We start from the raw sequence: 20,778 nt of genomic DNA, 5'->3' as shown, positions 1-20,778 counted from the left end.
TAACGCCAGTTTCATCGATTTCGGGTGAGTAGTTAAGTAGAAAAAAAAAGTCGGAGGCCTGAGAACTTGAATGCACCTCGTAGTGTAGCACATTGTTTTATTGCGACGTGCGGTACCGTCAGCGGCGGATAGCCACGGCTGTACATGGTTTCATTGCGAGATGACTGCGGGACCGCCAGCGGTGCATCGGACCGGCGGGGCAGCAGCGCAGCGCGCAGGCGCATGGCGGCGCCCCGCCCCCCCCCCCCCCCACCCCCGACGTCAGGATCCACGCGCGCCCTGCGTGACGTAGCCGGGCCAGGCCGCGCGCCGCCGGCGTCCACGTGCCGCTGGCCGGCCGCCGCCTCTATAAAGATGCCGCCGCGACGCCCCCGCCGACACACGCGGACACGCCACACGTCGCACACGTCCACAACCGTCGCCGGTAAGACGCCGCGCGCCGCCGCAGCCGCTGCTGCGTCACGGCACAGGCCTCTGTGCCAAACATTTACTTGTCCCTGTCCCCACGCAAACATCGTGCCCTTGCAGCTATTGTTATTTTGCGTTTCCGAAAGTTGAAACCCGATGGGTTGTAATCGCTCTCCATTCCTTCTATTACACGCGTCGTCTTCCTCAAAAACATTTATAGTATTCTCACTATGTCCGTATCTTAAAGATAGAGCTTTCGATGATGTTCACCATTTTCTGCTTCAGACGTACTGAATATCTTCGAAAGCTCGAGTTCTAAATCAGACATGACGCTGCTTGTACAGCGATCAACTCAGGCATTTTTGGCAGTGTTGGTCCAGCGGGTAAAGCTCTGGACACCGGCTCTGGTTGTTCCGGTTCCATTCCTCTACAGGACAGTTCGCGGTCCACGCAGCCTCCTATCAAACTGAGTGCCGGGCAGCTTTTCCGTGGGTAAAAGGCAGTGGGGGCGAAGGGCTCGACCACACTTCCCTCCTAATACCCTAGCAGACGGAACACTGCATTCTTCCTAGACTACGGTCAGGAGCCCGCTCAGTGTTGAGCGCCATCTACATGTATACTGCACAAGCTCCTGGACAGTATTTTAGTTGCAACGAGGTCCACAGCCATTCTGCACTGGCAGTTATTGTTAGGACTGAACCACTCTTTTTCTTTATGCAGGCGAACCCGACCGTGACGTCGCAATTGCTAAGTAAGTATGCGAATTTGATATACGTTCTAATACCCTTCTCCCGCTTCTCTCTGCTGTTCTAGGCGCTACAGTCTGGAAACGCGCGACCGCTAGGTCGCAGGTTCGAATCCTGCCTCGGGCATGGATGTGATTGATGTCCTTAGGTTAGTTAGGTTTAAGTTCTAGGGGACTGATGACCTCAGCAGTTACGTCCCAGAGCCATCTGAACCGCTTCTCTCGGTCCATCTCCACCTGCCCCTTCCACCTTTCTCTCTGTGTGTCCGTAGACTCTCCTCCCGCTATGTGCACCTCCTCTTCCCCCTTCTCTCCGTCCTTATTCAGCATTGTTGATGCCAACGAAACCTTGACTGGGAACTGAAGTCGCTGGGTATATCGATTGGGACCGTTGGTATACAGGGTCGCACAGACCCTCTTCTGCTGCTGCTACATCTGTAGTGACAGCAGCTGCAGTGACAGTATTTCGCATATTTTCCATCTACAAACAGATCATATTACAAAGTTCACTCCATTCAGATTCTGTAGTACAATTCTAATCAGAAGCCGAAAAGCCACAGATACAGATTTCCTGTCTTCTGTGAAAACCGACTGCGAGGAGGAAAAAACAGCGTATATCTGTGTATACAATTTTTGTTGACAATTATATGGGCTCTACTTGCGCAAGGAGAAACAATATATAAATGGGAGAAACAGTTGGTCTAATGATTTAATTACCCTGCTATCGTAGTTAAAACTGACTGCGAGAAAGGAAACGAACCATCTTATGCTCGTCTGAATGTTTATTAGAATATCGTGCAAAAATCTGAAATAAGTCGTCAAGAAATTTTAGAGATTTTTGCTAAGAATGTATAATATACGTATAATAAATTTCTTGAACGACTTATTTCAAATTTTTACACGGTACTCTAATAAACGTTTAGACGTGCATAAAATAAGTGTTTAATTTTTTTAAAACAACATGTGCAGGTTTTGTGTTATAACTGACTGCGAGAAATAAAATGCTGATGCTGTTCTGCGCTATACTGTGGAAATGGTGAGGTTCGTTTTCTTTCTCGCAGTCAGTCTTAACTACGATAGCAGGGCATTTAAATGATTAGGCAGATTGTTTCTCCCATATATATTGTTTCTTCTTGTACACGTAGCGCCTATATAATTTTAACCAAAAATGAAAAATATATGAAAAATATACAGGGTGTACTTAAAGTCCGGTAACGCTTTCAATTATTTATTGCACAATAACCAAACATTGTAGACATATCATTCATATGTCAGTTTCAAGAGAAACCGCAACAGCATAGTTTGGTAATTTGCCGATAGTCAGCGCTAGTCGCAAACATTGCGTGTTTAGGTGCTGAGAGAGCGTTGTGTGTGTTGAAGTTTACTGTTTCATGAAATGGCCTCCCTGATTACCAGATCTCGCGCTCCGTGTGACCTTATCCTGCGGGGACACATCAAAGATCTGGTATATGTACCGCCTCTACCACGTTATGTAGCAGAGCTCTGGGAGAGAATACGGGAAGCGACTGCCATGCTGGGACGTGTGTGGCAAGAATTCGATTACCGTATTAACGTCTGCCGGATCACTCAAGGTCGCATATCGAATGTTTGCACAAAAAAAAAAAACTTTCAGTGTTTCTCTTCAAAATGCAATATGTATGACATCTGTACAATGTTTAGTTCTTGTGAAATAAATAACTGAAAGTGTTCCCGGACTTTATGTACGCCCTGTATAGCTGATGTCCGTCAGAACAGTTATTAGAATGTCATGTAAAACTCTTGAGTAAATTGGTCAATAATTTTTCGATGTCATTGCAAACAATGGTGTTCATAAAAAGCGCTCAAGTAGGTGTTTTTACAATCGCGTTTTCGAATGGAACATTATGTCAAAATTTCAAAGCAATCGGTGAAAACTTTCGGAGATTTATAAGATTCCGAACAAAGGAATATTTGTATTCGTACACGTAGATTGTTCATTGCTATGTATTTTCGGCGATTTAGCCACTCCCAAGATTAAAGTATAACCGATTAAACGCACATACTTCGGTAGTTCTGCTCCGCTTCGTCGGTGTTCACAGGGGTTATCGTAGACACATCAAAACATTTGGATAAACGGGGCAAAACATTTGCTGGGCAGCTTGCGAGATTATCTATACTCATCGCCTCTGTCAACAATAGATGTGTAGCGTAAGGCTTGTGTGCGTATCAGGGCGAGGCGTTTTACGACGACCGTAATTAAATTTCTGTGTAGGATCGGCCACAAGCGCACGTGAAGTTAACTTCTACTCAACCCTTGAAAACCTGAGATCCTTAAAGTGTGCCTTTCTGACTCTCATTTATGATGTTGATGAAACATTCTAAAGGGGCTGAAATCACACGGTTTTTTAGCAACAAAAAGAAAGAATACTTGGCTCGTAGTCAACGTACTTATCTGCATTGCACAGTTTAGTCCGCTCCGCTTCTAAAATTATGTAACGTAGTTCAGTACGTTGTCTGTAAGCCAAGTACCGGTGCATGCGTTTACCTAGCACGGCCGAAACTTTAAACCTGTGAAAAATATAAAACAAAATACTGGTTTAACACAAAGAACAACAGCCATTGGGGCAGGCTAATGTACGTGGCGGGGAGTACATTGTACGAATATTATCGATTGGCTTTCCTATTCCATTCGCTTGCTTTTATCTTACTGTCATCGTCCCTATGCGACTTATACAGTGTGGCAGCATGACAGACACTCAAAATTCTTCGAGTACCGCTCCTCTAAACTAGCTCAAATGGGCAACGCTGGACGATAATATAACATTCATTTCGCGAAATACTGTTGAGAAAGTTGAGAGAAAAGGTATTTGCAGCTGACTGCACAACGATTCTACGGTTTCCTACGTATATTTCGTGTACCGACCGCGAAGACAAGATAGAGAAATCACGGTGTGTACAAAGTGGCGTAGGAAAGGAGATGACTGGTAGCGGCACGTAGTGCGCTCTGTCATACGTCATACGGTGGTGTGCGGAGCATGTAGGGAGTAGATTTGGATGAAGTCTTCGCTTTTCCTAATTCTGGTTTTAAGTGAGCGTCCCACTTCACATCGTTTCTCTGTATTGGCCATAAACACTTATACCAAGTGACGAGCTGAAGATGTTCACTAATCTTATAATCAGATACAATCGGGTTCCTCGTCTATGTTTCAGGCACTATCTTACAAGTATTCACATTTAAAGTGCGTAACCGGCCAGGTTAGCTGAGAGCGCTAATGCGTTGCTTCCTGGACTTAGGTAGGCGCGCCAGGCGGATTAACGACCGAGGGCCGGTGTGCCGGCCAGCCTGGATGTGGTTTTTAGGCGGTTTTCCACATTCCACTTGGTGAATACTGGGCTGGTCACAACGTTCCGCCTCAGTTACACGACTAGCAGACGTTTGAAAACCGCACTATTTCCTAGTTTACATTAGACGCCGGCCGCCGGTGGCCGAGCGGTTCTAGGCGCTACAGTCTGGAACGGCGAGACCGCTACGTTCGCAGGTTCGAATCCTGCCTCGGGCATGGATGTGTGTGTTGTCCTTAGGTTAGTTAGGTTTAAGTAGTTCTAAGTTCTAGGGGACTGACGACCTTAGAAGTTGAGTCCCATAGTGCTCAGAGCCATTTGAACCATTTTTTTCACATTAGACACAGACAGCTGGGATACAGGGTGGCAACAGAAAGGGAATCCAGCTACCCTCTGATCCTTACATCATCAAACCCATAGTAATATGGCCGACCCCGCGTTGAAGTGGGGCAAAGACCCAAAGAAAATGATGATGATGATTCGCATTTCAAGTGCAGATTTTGTCCACGCCCTTCCGCAGCTTCTTATGACCGTCCAGCAACGATACTTCCTTGCATCGTCAGCACCCTGTCTGATTTATTGTATATGTACACCGAGAACTTGAGTGGTGTTTTTGTGGAACATTCGCCACAAAACAGTGCAAAAACCATTATGTGCTTTTCATTGTTTCCCATTTCCGTCTTCATTTCTCTGCACTGCGACTCTGAAAATATATATATATATATATATATATATATATATATATATATATATATATATATGAGTGTGTGTGTGTGTGTGTGTGTGTGTGTGTGTGTGTGTGTGCTACATGCTACCTCTCCCATTTATAATAGGTTGTGCCATCACATGACCAAGAAAACACAAAATTCTCAAGCGATGATTTCTTATCTGTATGAAGACTGTTCTCACTTCGTGTGAAACTCAGTTTGGTGACTGCATATTACAGGGACGTTTGCTGGGAAATCTCACATCAGTTTTGCAAATACGTTCACCGCTTCCCGAGCTAATTGTTTCTATAGTGAACCAACAGAGGATAATGCATGATATTACCGCATACTCTGATTCCGGCTTTAGTAGGCTGTACAACGTGACAGGTAACGTTCCTCAATTAAAGTCGGAAATGTCATTAACAATCTTCGCGAACTATGAAGCTCTTACATCCTGAAATGTCAATACATCGCCTAACAGCTCTGCATGAGTATTTATTTACACGCAGGATTTTCGTGTCTTCACTGATGACCTCAGAGAAACGTAGTGCAAATCTACCGAGAGCTCTTCGTTCTTAAGAACGTTCTCTACGTAACGTGTTTTTTCGTTTCTTCGTTGGCTCCAAATAAGTCTCGTCGATTTAATCTTGGTAACGGCGGTAAAAACTCAGTAGACACGCGGAAATAATGCCCAGGTCGAACCAAATCATCACGTGCGGTCTTACGGGCAGAAGTTCGCTCTCCAAAGGCGACAGGAAGAAAACTTCGAATATAAGTTTACTTGCCTTCCACGTAGTGCGTTGTGCACATGGCTTGCAACCATATCACGAGGTCCTTTATTCATTTATCTAATTGCTTTGAACTTCATAAACAATACGGTCATGCAGATCAGAAAATAGAATCGAAATGGCTTTGGTAAGTTTTCTAACTGCGATAACCTTCCTTCTAACGCATTGTATTACTCCTGTGCTATACAGTGAAAATTTTACAAAAAATAATGGCTTGCTTTCGATCTCCAGCGTGGAAGGAAATCAGAAGCAGTACTGACTCTCAACATCTTTCGTAGAATTACAAACTGCACGTTTGCTCGCGAGTCGCAGGCACGGACAATGGCCTTATCAAGCTCTGGCCGCTGAATGGCTTGCTTGGGGCATTCTGTTTATAGGAAGCCCACTAACACTATCTGCGAGCTAATAGTTGTCACCATCCAGATCAGCGTGAAGAGTACTTCTTCCGTTGGTTCAGAGGGCCCACGGTATCTCAGACCCTGAAAGTTTGGCACCTATCGTATCTCGAAGTCACCCTTCGTCAGAATAGTTATAGCGAGAGGCAGGTCTATCGTTCGTTACGCTATCAGCCTTTTGTGCAATGGGTGAGTGGCGATAGCAACGAAGTGGCTCCTACGTCTACGGCTTTTTGCCTTACGCAGGAAGCATTTCCAACAGGACTCGCCGTATTTTGCGGAAATATGATGTAAAATGTGTTTTTCGACCACCTTCTAAAATTAAGGCCCTGTTGGCGTCCGTAAATGATGATCTTGGTTTGCGTAAGGCTGGTGTCTATTGTATTCCTTGCAGTTGTGGCATGTCATATATTGGTCATACAGTCAGAACTGTGGAAGACCGGTGTATTGAACATAAGCGTCACACACGCTTACAACAGCCGAGAAAATCCGCTATTGCAGAACATTGCCTTGACACCGGCCATCCTATGGAATACAGCAACAGAGGATTCCGGCTTGCAGGTCCAGCTATTGGGTTAGTGTTATTAACGTAGCTGTTGAAATCAAATTATCAAGCAACCTTGTAAACAGAGATGGCGGATTTTGTTCAAATGCTGCTTGGAATCCGGCTCTGTCTCTCATCAAAAAACACAGGGACAGAATTAGTGCTGCCTCACCTGTTGATTAATAGTCACTATCGATATTTATGATGTTGGTTATCTTTGGTTGTGTGTTGACTCTGCGGCTAATTGTCCTGTGTGTGGTATCTTCCTTGTTTCTCCTCTGTGAACCGAGGTATTAAATTCCCTCGCGCATTGCTTCCTCCTTGCAGTTGTGCCTTGAGAATGGCAGGGTGTGCTGCTGCCGAAATATCGGCAGTGGTCGACCACGTTACCCGGAAGAAAACTCGTAAGTTATTTGAACAAGTCTACAGTTATTTGGATGTGTTCGTCATTAAGCGAATTGGCGCATTTGGGGGACTGAGATCGAGAAGTCTCTTCACCCTCTACGGGTGACTGTGTGGTGTGCAGTGTACAGTCACTGAATAATCGGAGCAATATTCCTTTATGGTACTGTGACTACCGAACGGCACGTGAAGGCTTTGGAAGATGATTTCATCCCCATTATCCAAAGTGACCCTGATTTCGGCAAGACGTGGTTCACGCAAGGCGGAGCTCGACCCCATCGAAGCAGGAGAGTGTTTGCTGTACTGGAGGAGCACTGTAGGGACCGCATTCTGGCTCTGGGATACCCAGTGGCCTCTGGCACGGGCCTCGATAGGCCGCCACATTCTCCGGTCCTGAACACATGCCACTCCTTTTTGTGGGGTTATATTAAAGACAAGGTGCACAGCAATTACCCCAAAACCACTGCTGAGCTGAAAATAGCCATTCAGGAGCTCTTCGACAGCATCGATGTTCCGAAGTGGGTCATGCAGAATTTTGCTAGTCGTCTGAGGCACATCTTCGTCAATGATGGCAGGCGTATCGAACATGTCATAACCTAAATCCGAACATGCTAAGTTTGTTTCATGCAAAAGCAACTCATATTTCAGGTGACAAAATGGAATTGAAGAGAGCTTTCTACATCATCTACTGACTATTACTACAATACCTTTTGTCTTATCAATGGGCAACATCGATAGTTGATATTTCGTTTCTTAACGTCGATGTTACGAAGTTTCATAGATTTCAGTATCGATATTAAAATATCGATGATTACAATCCCAATGAGTATCTTTTCAAAACAAAGGCTGACAATCGAATGTCCCAGACTTTTACACGAAGCACTGTCTTCTCGGCTTCGTCTGGAAGTAACTACGCGAGACGGTCATATACCACACCGCACAATCAAAACTATGGGGGCGACCATGGTTACCAGCGTAATACGTCATCTGATTAGCGACACCCATGCTCTACTCAGAGAAAAATGAAACAAATTTTAAGCAAAAAAAAAAAAAAATCACTGTGAACATTCATTTTCCTGTTTGTATCAAGAAAATCTACTGCCAAGTTTTGCGGTAGACCGCCAATAATCGTACAATGGAAATAATTTTTTTTTGCAACAACATTACTACTCAAAAACTATCTCGTTTTTCCACTATTTGACACACGTTGCGACGAAAGTCAAGTCTCAACGCATCGACAGACGGCAGAATAAATGTATATCACTAAAGTAGCATTATGTTTATAGTGACATTCAAATCTGTAGACATGCTATGTTATAGTCTAGTACAATACCTGTACTATAAATGGGAGCATTAAATAACTTGATGCCAGTTCTTCCTGAGTCTCACAACGTAGATTTACAGACGGTACTACTACACGCTCTTGATTTCTTGTTCGGAGATACATGTGTTAAGCAAGAGCTAACGTGCCGACGTATTTGCCCATTTCTTCCCTTCATTGTTTCTTCGATGGAAAGGCTGAACAATAATAGCGAAAAACTGCAAAGCAGTCTAACGCCCTTTTTAATCCAAACACTTCGTTCGTAGTCTTTCACTGTTCCCGCTCTCTTTTGGTTCTTGTTCGTATCGTATATTGTTCGTCTTTTGCTGTAGGTTACTCCTGTTTTTTCACAGTATTTAGAACATTTCGCAACATGTCGAACGCTTTTTCTAGGTGACTGTTCCTTTGAAGGTGCTCGATGTTTCTTATGCCTTGCTTCCATTTCCAAGCACAATGCCAGGGCTGCCTCTCTGATGCCTTACCTTTCTTATAGCCAGCCTGATCATCGTCTAACAACTCTTCAGTTTTCTTTTCGACTCTTCTCCATACTCGCCTTGGACAGTGAAATGGGAGCCTTCAGAGGCAGGCAGCGAGCTGCTTGGCGTTAGCGGTGAGCTTTTCGCGTTTAATTTCGGAACACATTGTCAGGTCAGCAGCTTTGTAGTTTCTGCCCGCCATTTGTCGTTACTGTACAGCATAGTAAAGGATTTTTTGTGCATGTCGGATGATTGAGGAAACTGTGACTATATATGAGTAAGTAGGAGTTTCGCTAGTACTGTCCGACTGTTCCATACCTGTGTATGGAAGTAAATAAACAAAGGGTGAAACCCGAAATCACATATTTAGACTATATAACACAGATTTTTAACACACTGTCATCACACTAGAAGAAAATGATAAAAACTTGCTTTTCTTATTTTTTATTAATCTTTGGCAAGATGTTTACAGAGCGTGTATATAGCCTGTACAGGCTACTATAGTTATTTCCGAGGTAACTGACGACAGCAACTTACAAATTTCCTTCCTCGATCTGTACAGTATCCATGGCTTAAATTAGAGAATATCGCCATTCGCATTCTCCAGTACTGCTAACGAAGTAGTCTACTAAATTATTTGGAATAATTTTCTCTGCACTCGATCTGCAGTTTGTAACCGAGACAGATCCTCTTACGTTTACAACCATCGCACTGTTAACTGTCTTCGAATTTTACTCCGTGTTGAGCGCGAACGAAACAGTGAAGCGCAACACACCACTTAGATGTTTTGCATACAGGATGGAGCCACTGAAAGTTTGGTGAATATCTGTCCGTTATTGGATATCAGTCCAAATGTACATTCAATAGGACGTCTTGCTCTACGCAGTGGGTTATTCAACATTCTCTTTTCCAAACATACAGGTATTCTACGTAATGGATGCATGTAATTTCAGGACAAAGAGGACACCTGCAACAACAAAAAAATCGCATCTCTGGCTTTGTGGTCCCTGTCAAGGTACATCAACTGTTTCGTTTAGTATTTTTTACCCAGGAGCCGAGTTCACTTAGTGAGGAAACTCACGACGTCTCTTCCATGTTTTGCATTTCTTCACAACACCTGCAAGCTAGCACTGCTACCCCTCTACGAGGAACACTTTGTGACTGTATGGTTCTCCAGCAGCACACCGACAGGCTGTAGCTCGGCTACTACGTAAGGGACTAGGGCTCTGTGCATCCTAGCCGGCCGGTGTGGCCGAGCGGTTCTAGGCGCTTCAGTCTGAAACCGCGCGACCACTACGATCACAGGTTCGAATCCTGCCTCGGGCATGGATGTGTGTGATGTCCTTAGGTTAGTTAGGTTTAAGTAGTTCTAAGATCTAGGGGACTGATGACCTCATATGTTAAGTCCCATAGTGCTCAGAGCCATTTGAACCATTTGAATCTGTGCGCCCTAGACGGCTGCGGGAAGCCGTCCACTGTGCAGAGACGCAGGGGCCTCCCGTCGTCCAGAAGAGGCCTAAGTAAACCCCGCTTTGTGCATTCCGCGGCAGTGCAGGGAATCGAGACCAGTTCTTCCATGTGCCGCTCATACTTGTAGACAGTAAGCATCGTAGGTTTATATTTTAACCACAATAAGCTCGCTACCGTAATGCGTACTCGAGACTGCACTCAGGTGTATGCTGCATGACATACGAGTACATCGTCAGCGTAGACTAACACGGTGACTGATCAACGAAAGCATTCAGAGAGAGCCGGCAGGGCAGTCTACGAGAGAACGTGTTACACCGCCGCCGCAAGTAGGCCGAAACACGATGTGCAATGGCCGGCCTTGCCGCGAGGCCACTGAGGCAGTTCGTGTGAGACCGACAGTAGTTACAGGGAATGGTCGGACCTGTTCTGGAGAAATTTGTGTTGATTTCGTTCCCACCGCTAGCCAACTTTGAAAAACGTCTCTAAGAAAAAAAATTATAGCTTGCAGCACGAACTGGAAGTCATTAAAAAGTTGTGAAATATGACATTTTTCGCTTGGTTTGCGTGTCTGAAACTGCCTAATACACGCACAGCTCATGATTCTCTCACTGCGATACCCAACGCCTTCTACGGACAGGGCGGCGTCGACTAAGCGCCGCTCTTTTGTCACATCGGTGCGGGAGCTGATTCACCAACTGAAAAAGATCCAAAAATAACTAAATATTCTTAGAGAAATATAACTTTCTTTCTATGACTTCCTTCCCGAAGTCATATGGAGTATGTGCACATGATTACGAAATTTCCAAAATGTCGTCATTAATTTTAGTATTTCTAGCTTTTGCGAAAATGGGAAATATGCATACAATATTCTAAATATACCTTTCTGTGCTCCAAGAACATAAATTAGGTACTAGAACTGATCTACATCTACATCTCCATCGATACTCCGCAGTCCAATTTACGGCGCGTGGCGGAGGGTATCCCATACCACTGCTAGTCATTTGTGTTTCACTCGCAAATAGAAAAGTGACTGCCTGTATGCCTCAGTATGTGCTCTGAATTCCCGTATCTTATCTTCACGGTCCTTACGGGCAAAGTATGTTGGCCGCAGAAGAATCGATTTGCAGTCAGCTTCAAATGCCGGTTCTCTAAATTTTCTCCAAAGTGTTTCTCGAAAAGAACGTCACCTTCCCACGAGGGATTGCCACTTGAGTTCCTGAAGCGTCTCCGTAATACTGGCACGTTGTTCGAACCTACCAGTAACAGATGCAGCAGCTCGCCTCTGAATTGGTTCGATGTCTTCCTTTAAAACGTTGGGGAACCAATCCCTAACATTCGAGCAGTACTCAAGAATAGGTCGCACTAGCGTCATATGCGTTCTCCTTTACAGTTGAACCACACTTTCCTAGAGTTCTCCCAATAAACCGACCATTTGCCTTTCCTACCACAACCCTCACATGCTCATTCCACTTCACATAACTTTGCTGCGTTACGCCCAGATATTTAAAAGACGTGACTGTGTCAAGCAGGGCACTGCTACTGCTGTATCCGAACGTTAAGCATTTGGTTTTCCTACACACCCGCATTAACTTACATTTCTGTACATTTAGAGTTAGCTGCAGTTCACGGCTCTGAGCACTATAGGACTTAACTTCTAAGGTCATCAGTGCCCTACAACATAGAACTAATTAAACCTAACTAACCTACGGACATTACACACATCCATGCCCGAGGCAGGATTCGAACCTGCGACCGTAGCGGTCGTGCGGTTCCAGACTGAAGCGCCTAGTAACTGCCATTCATCACAACAACTAAAAATTTTGTCTAAGTCATTGTTTCACCGTCTTCCTGTAGTGTGACCTGATAAGTCTGTGAATAACAGACCGACTTCGACATTTTTATAGAAAACTGCTCCATAGTGAGGAATGAGTCCTATGAAATATCGGTATATTTTGAAAAGTGCTTTGCATATTTAATCCGACTTTGGAACCGAGGATATAAAAAAAAATGTGCTACTGCCTGCAATTTGAGAATACTGTCATGTAAGTAAACGGAAATTGCTATGATCTGCCTGCTATGGTTTCCCGTGGTCTATTCTTTACAATGCATTCCGCTGACTCAAAAATAGTCTATCTACCGGTTGAGGTACATTCGTCGAGTCAAACAGAATCTGAAGTATCTGTACATATTTGTCAGTGTGCGTACGAAACGCTGCTGATAATGGTTCAGAATTTTTATGACGTAACCAAGAATCGAGAAGGAGAAGCGACCTCGTTTCACTAAATGGAAGGAACGCTCACCGTCAAAAATGCAAAATCTTTGCTTGCCCATTTTTCCAGACATCGATGTGTGTGCCACAAGTCTTTCTGTTCACACGTAGTGCTAAGTTTCCGGTCGATTCTTGAAGACAAATGACGTAGGCAGCAATTGCACGCAAGATTCACGAAAAACAGAGATATTATTGTAACAACCACCTTAGTCCGTCCAGTACACCACCATTTTGTCTTACGTGATTTTTTTAAAATTTATTTTGCAACCATTGAGTTTTCAGTTTGTAATGATTACGTCAGTCATTCCTAACTACATGTCTTCCCTATTACAACGTCCGTCTGGAAGTTTACCTCCACTCAGCCACGGATCTACGATATTTGCGAACCGGGGCAAAAACTCGACAGTGGCGCCCCCACCCTCCCCCCTCCCCACTCTCCCCCAATCGTTTGAGACACGACATGAAAACGACAAATCGATTTTTCAAACATATGTTCATTTTGCATCGCACATCTTTCTGAAGAGTTTGGTATATAAAGCATACATCTTCGAGAAAACATAAGACATGTTATTTGGCATTAAGTGTGCCAAAGTGCAGTGCCACGGCTCTTTACACAGCATTCTTCTATCGCACGCCACTATACTTCGCCCTGTGGAGATCAGATGTTTATATTTTGCAATATAAGCCGTCAAACCTATATTCATAAGAGTGGGAATTAAAATGTCCTGTCATGCCTCTCCTGCTCCTAAACGGCTGGTGTGACATCGTATCCTCCCCCGCCCCCCATCCCTTAAGAAAAGCTAACAGTTAATACTGGGTTGGAGTATTTGTAACCGAAATAATCAGAAAATTTGCACTCTTTGTTGCATATTAGCTAATAACTTTAGCTTCTGTGTGACATAAAATTAACTGTAGGAAACATTAAACCAGTAAAGACAAGACGTAAGCAAGACACCACCCATTTCTTCATTCCTTAAGGTCCAGGTTTTTTTTTTCTCTCTAATCTTGCTACACTTTTACACTGTGTGATTTGCTTTCTGCGAAAGAACCTACTACCCCACAAAAGTTCGTCAAACGTTTTGCTACATAAAAAATCCAAATTTCGTTGTCTGACACTAAAAAAGCTGTTAATACGAATAGCATCCAAGACTAATGTGATTTCTCAATTTGATTACGTCTATTTTGTCACTGTCTGCTAGATAAAACAAAATATTTAATATTATTTGAGATCGTCATATTTTTCCACATAATTTGTGTGATGTCCCCGTTTATTCTCCTTTCTTGTTCTAACACAACTCAACAAAACTTATTCTCCGGTTAACTTCACTAACCCTGCCAGACTCACTGGTTTAGTTACCCCTCATTTGTTCTACGGTTAGGCGTTATTACTTGTTCGTGCAACGCGTTTTCTGCACCGTGGCCTGTACAACTGGCTCTTAGTAGCGTATCAGCGTTCTGGCAAAAATGTTCTATCAAAATTTCATTTTCTTGGATAAAATGGTTTAAATGGCTCTGAGCACTATGCGTCGTAATTTCTGAGGACATCAGTCGCCTAGAACTTAGAATTAATTAAACCTAACTAACCTAAGGACATCACACACATCAATGCCCGAGGCAGGATTCGAACCTGCGACCGTAGCGGTCCCGCGGTTCCGGGCTGAAGCGCCTAGAACCGCACAGCCTCACTGGCCGGCTTTCTTGGATATACCGAGAGGATAATATGTAATCGTTTTGTTATTTATGTTAGTCGTTTACTTCCACTCTGGTAGTTTGAATCTACGGATTTCGCTAATAATTACAACAACGCTTATAATTCGCACATCCAATCAACCAAATAAACAAACAGCAGTTGATATTCACCCGCTAGGGTTTACTCCGCTTTTGGCTGCGGGGAAGTTTTTTATTTCTAGATGCGACGGGGATTCCCCTGGTAGAGGCATCACGTACACTAAGGACGCAATTCAAAAACCAACTGATGATTCGTTCATAAACCAACTCCGTATGTGTTCAACAATGTTGAAAAACAAACTGGGATGCGCTTCAAAATTATACGCAGAATCGATAAAACAACGTGCGCTGAAGGGTAGGCACTTTGTGAAACAAGGTTTTTTTTCTTCAAGAATATGAATTTTGCGTCATTTGAAATTGCCACCGAGGGAAGATACCCCTCTTTGCGCCCCCCCCCCCCCCCTCCTCCCTCACCCTGCGCATACATCCGGGCCTGCCAGCATTTCGCACATGTTATAATCTGTACGACTTATCTGTTGATGGCTTAAGCTGGAATGTGCTGTATATCTCCATGGCAAACAGCAAAAACATCCATAGCTTTTCCATCACCTACGCGGAGAGACTGATAGTGTATAAAATTGATCGGAGTACAGTTAAAACAATGCGGTTCGCAACATGCGCAAAAAATTAAAATTACTCTTACCATACAGTACTGCAGACAGAACGAGTATTATTAGCCTTCGGCTTTAACAAAGCCCTGATTAGGTATGCCCCTTGGTTGAGCGCTGCGCCGACCGACCCTGTTCGCCCGGATGTTGCGCAGTGTGCTAACGATATCCAGGGCTATTCATCTCTTAGCCGCAGACGCCAAACCTCAAAACAAGACTTTTCGCGATTTTTTTGGTAACTTCTGGTAGGTGTCGTCATCTGAAATTTTCCTTGTGTATCTCAAGATGCACCGGCAAAAAGCTATGGCACGTTTTGTCATGAAACGTTAGACCATACCTTTGTGAATGCGCTTTTGTTGATGAAGGGAATACCCGATTTTATAACCTCCCAGCATATTCTGCACATTACACGGCTTATTGCATTGCAGCCATTTCTCATTCACTTTTTTTCAGTTAACGATACATAGCCCGACCTATTTGATCGTGTTAAGGTGTTGAGTGCTAGATTTCGTGATTGGGAGCTGAGGTATATCCGGTCGTGTATGGAGTTGCAACTGTCAACCATACGGACGTTGAGAGGAACCTGTATTCAAACAAGTAGAAGCTATTGACTACTTTTTGGCACTTCTCTTAAGCTTATTCTTCAGGGTGGCTGGATATCGAGCTATGATCTTTCGATAGTCATGCAGCAAAAACTGGTTAACTGCATCCAGCAGTAAAAATAAGCGTTGTCCCACGACAATGTTTTATGAATCATCGTTATCATTCGCACTGCACTGTTGCGTGGGCCTAATTTTTACTCGAACACAGTTGGTCTGTACAGTAATCTTGAGCTGGTTGGCAGTGTTCATAAGGTGCAGACGTTTTAAGCTGTGTGTTTCACGATATCTGCAACACAATTTCAGCCCTCTCGACATGATACTCAGGTTAATCAATAGCACTGCCATTACAGGACGTACAGGATGTTTCAAAAATGACCGGTATATTTGAAACGGCAATACAAACTAAACGAGCAGCGATAGAAATACACCGTTTGTTGCAATACGCTTGGGACAACATTACATTTTCAGGCAGACAAACTTTCGAAATTACAGTAGTTACAATTTTCAGCAACAGATGGCGCTGCAAGTGATGTGAAAGATATAGAAGACAACGCAGTCTGTGGGTGCGCCATTCTGTACGTCGTCTTTCTGCTGTAAGCGTGTGCTGTACACAACGTACAAGTGTGCTGTGGACAATATGGTTTATTCCTTAGAACAGAGGATTTTTCTGGTGTTGGCATTCCACCACCTAGAACACAGTGTTGTTGCAACAAGACGAAGTTTTCAAAGGAGGTTTAATGTAACCAAAGGACCGGAAAGCGATACAATAAAGGATCTGTTTGAAAAATTTCAACGGACTGGGAACGTGTCGGATGAACGTGCTGGAAAGGTAGGGCGACCGCGTACGGCAGCCACAGAGGGCAACGCGCAGCTAGTGCAGCAGGTGATCCAACAGCGGCCTAGGGTTTCCGTTCGCCGTGTTGCAGCTGCGGTCCAAATGACGCCAACGTCCACGTATCGTCTCATGCGCCAGAGTTTACACCTCTATCCACACAAAATTCAAACGCGGCAACCCGTCAGCGCCGCTACCATTGCTGCCTCGAGAGACATTCGCTAACGATATAGTGTACAGGACTGATGACGGCGATATGCATGTGGGCAGCATTTGGTTTACTGACGAAGCTTATTTTTACCTGGACGGCTTCGACAATAAACAGAACTGGCGCATATGGGGAACCGAAAAGCCCCATGTTGCAGTCCCATCGTCCCTGCATCCTCAACGGTGTATTTCTATCGGTGCTCGTTTAGTTTTTATTGCCGTTTCAAATATACCGGTCTTTTTTGAAACACCCTGTATGTACTCCGTTGCGAAGATTGTGCACGTACATCTGAGGTTACTCTGCAGTTCGCACTACAGTGTCTTGAATAGCACGTGAGAAAAACGAACATCCAGATCTGTCGCTGCCAGCCCTGATTTGTCTTATTTTGTTACAGTGGTCATTTACCCCTTTGTCGGTGGGAGTCATCAAAATATTTTCTCATTCGGAGGAGAAAACTGCTTATTGAAATAACATGAAAAGGCCTCGCCGCAGCGAAAACCGCCTTTGTTTTAATTATTGCCACCTCAACTCGCGTATCGGTTCGGTGACACACTCTCCGCTATTGCACTACTGTTCAAAATGAGCTGCCCTTCTTTAATCTCGGACGAACAAGCGTGTGCTGATAGCCACTTCAGTAAATTTGTTACATCTAAGTGTTCTGGCAATAAAACGCATTCTTTGGTTCGCCTCCGCTATAACATTTTCCTTGTGACGGTTCCAATGTAAGTTGTTCGTAGTTGCCATCCCTAAGTATTTAGTTGAAACGACAGCCTTCAAGTTTGTTTGATTTATCGCGTAACCGAAATTGAACGGGATCTTTTTAGCACACATGCGGCAGACCTCACGCTTTTTATTGTTTAGCGTCAACTGTCATGATTCGCAACCTACATATATTTTGTCGAAATCAACATGTTTTGATCTTGTTATAACTTTACTAAACGATAAGTGACAGCATCACCTTGAAACAGTGTGAGACGACAATTTGTTGTGTGTTCTGATGTAGGGAATTCTTCTGAATCAGATTATGGTTTAAACTTTTTTGGAAATACAACAATAAAAAATGCACTCGTACTTAGTTGTTGTCAGTTACTGGTTCTATTATCCATATCGTAATTCGTTTCTTAAGAAATTTATAAATCATTTTTGGACTAAATTAATTCATTTAACACAGCTACTGACTACGATTGCATGATTGGGGAAGAGAAATGGAGAAATGTAATTAAAGTTAAGAAGAGTAATGTTGCTGATGTTGTGCGGATATGTTACAACTTACATCCAGGAGAATCTAGGGTCGCATTTCCAGAGGGTAATCAGATTTAAGTAGTTCATGTTTTTCCTAAATCAATTAAGATATATCCATCTGAGTTCGTTTGAAAATCTGCAGCCGATTTTTTACCACATCTTCGTCTATTCCGAAACATGTACTCCATGATTAACAATTTCGTCTATAGAAAGAAGAGAAACCTTTATCTTCTTACTTTCCCATACCCAAAGACAATACTGTTAACCGAATAACTTATTACAAACACTATACCTTGAGAGCAGTTTCTAAGAGCCGCTAAGAAAAATGCCGGACAGCTTCCGGACCTCCGCCTGACCAGCGTCACGCTCAGACTGGACGAGTTGGCGCAGTGCTCGCCACACTCGTGTCACATTCTGGAGGGCGGCGGTTCAAATCCTTGCCCGGCCACCCAGACCTAGGTAGGATTTTCGGGATGGTTCCTTCGAAAAGGACATCGCCTGTTACCTTCTCTAATTGGAGCTTGTGCTTTGTCTCAGATGACCCACACTAATTTTCCTTCTACAATACACAAACGGAAAGAACACTGAAACACACAAACTCTTAAAAGATTTGCAAAGAAATGTCATTCATGAATTTTCCCGATTCTTAGAGAATGACCTTGTGACAACAAGAATGGTAACCCGTCACACAAAAGCAACAATTCATAATCCAAGTAAGTTTGACATCATCTAGCGCCTAAAAGGCAACAGGCACACTACCGGTATATAGAGAAAATATGTCACCTCTGAAGTTTGGTAGTGCATATAAATGGTTCAGCCAAAGTGGCCAAGTCTGTGGTTCGTATATATATATATGTATTTTTTCTATAGAAAACGTCCCTACTCATGGTGCATTATCATCATTGGCTCAAATGAGATCGTTCTGAAATTTCCGTCTCGTGCAGTATATTAGTGAAAATGCATAATTATACGGTAGACACCGAATAACGCGATGTTTTTTCGATACACACACTTAATATGTGCTCGCGCAATTCATAGGAGAGAAACATAGGCAGCAATCTATTCGTGCCTCATGTTTTAATTTAACTCTTTCAAAACGAAATTGCATTCTATCTCACGTCTTATGGCTTATCATACCACTTTGCTTATCATACTTCTTCGTATATCAACATTATCTTAAGCATCTGATTGCAGATCGTAATTTACCACTCGCAGGTATGGCTAGCATTCACAAACATCTCGATGTTAGATATGATGTATCCACTGAAATCTGCAAAATTCTCAGGAGAATGTGTTAACGTTCTCCAGACTGTATTTTTATGTTCCACTTACAAGTGGCATTGCCACTGATACAACAGCAATGGTTAGAAAATATTTTTTTTTACAAAGTTCTCAGGAATGCTTCCAGGTATTACGGTCGTTCTTGAACGATATTTCATCAGCCAGTCCTCCCGATGTTGTCAAGGGAACAACTGTCCGATAAAAGAGATTCATTCTTATTTCTTTGGAGGTGTATTTCAAACTCTTAAACACTGGTAATGGAAATGAAGCCCCATGCTTCTTGGCAGAGCCTAGGGAAACGATGCGGGAGACCCGCACCGCCTACTAGGCAAGGTCCTAGTGGAGGTGGTCTGCCGTCGCCTTCCTCCGACCGTAATGGGGATGAAGACGTACAACTCCCAGCCACCTCGGGGCAGATGAAAATCTCTGACCCCGACGGGAATCGAACACGGGAGCCTGTGCTACGGAAGCGAGAACGCTACCGCGAGACCACGAGCTGCGGAACTAAAATCGAAAATAAACATTGCATAAGCATCTGTTGGGCACTGAATGCCCAGTATGTTAGTAACAAACTAAACGTTGATTCTATCTGCATTTTAGACAGTAATTTCATTCATAGTGAAACTTTGTGTCGTAACACAAAAAAAGGAATTATCCTTTCCTAGTTGATCTATATAGTTCTTCGACTATGAATTAACAATACCTATAATTGTAAGCCTAGAGATTCTCTCGTGAAATGGTCCTGCTCTTTGAACGAAGAAGTGACATGTAGTTGATAGAATTCCTCGCTCAAAGCATCCAGAGCTTACACTCAGCACAGACAGGTATGAACAACAGTACGCTATAACAACTTCCTTTAGATGTTCGTACGTGACTCCTCCCAAAGTGACTGAAACGTGCGGTTCTGATATTCTGCACTCACTGCAGGCATCAGTTCCGTAAAACAATATCCCCTTCTACGTTGCCATTTGGTGTCTCTTTACTACTACATAAAGTAAATATTTTCCAGAGTGCTCTCCCAGGCCGGCAGGTGTGGCCGTGCGGTTCTAGGCGCTTCGGTCTGGAACCGAACGACCGCTACGGTCGCAGGTTCGAACCCTGCCTCGGGCATGGATGTGTGTGCTGTCCTTAGTTAGGTTTATGTAGTTCTAAGTTCTAGGGGACTGATGACCTCAGATGTTAAGTCCCATAGTGCTCAGAGCCATTTGAACCATTTTTTGCTCTCCAAGACAAAGTGTCTAAACATGCATCTCACAGCATCCTCTTTACGCATAACGGAATGTGAAGTAGTGATCAATTGACAAGTATTTGTCAGCGTGTCTACGAGCCACCACAGACAACAAAATGACAGTGAGTGATACTAGATCACAT

At 43.7% G+C, this 20,778-nt stretch overlaps 1 protein-coding gene across 1 annotated transcript in view; it reads left to right on the top strand.

The window, feature by feature from the left end:
- Positions 1-333: 333 nt before the first annotated feature.
- The window catches only part of LOC126282181 (juvenile hormone esterase-like), a 159,917-nt gene continuing 139,472 nt past the window's right edge, over positions 334-20,778 (top strand). Inside the window, exon 1 of the mRNA XM_049981711.1 lies at positions 334-424. The gene's annotated coding sequence lies outside the window, so the exon portion shown is untranslated. The remainder of the gene's footprint in view (positions 425-20,778) is intronic.

The sequence above is a fragment of the Schistocerca gregaria genome, chromosome 7 (genome assembly GCF_023897955.1).
Source record: "Schistocerca gregaria isolate iqSchGreg1 chromosome 7, iqSchGreg1.2, whole genome shotgun sequence".
Classification (NCBI taxonomy): Eukaryota; Metazoa; Arthropoda; class Insecta; order Orthoptera; family Acrididae; genus Schistocerca; species Schistocerca gregaria.
Note: the sequence above shows the minus strand (reverse complement) of the source record. Positions and strands in the feature narration are given on the sequence as shown.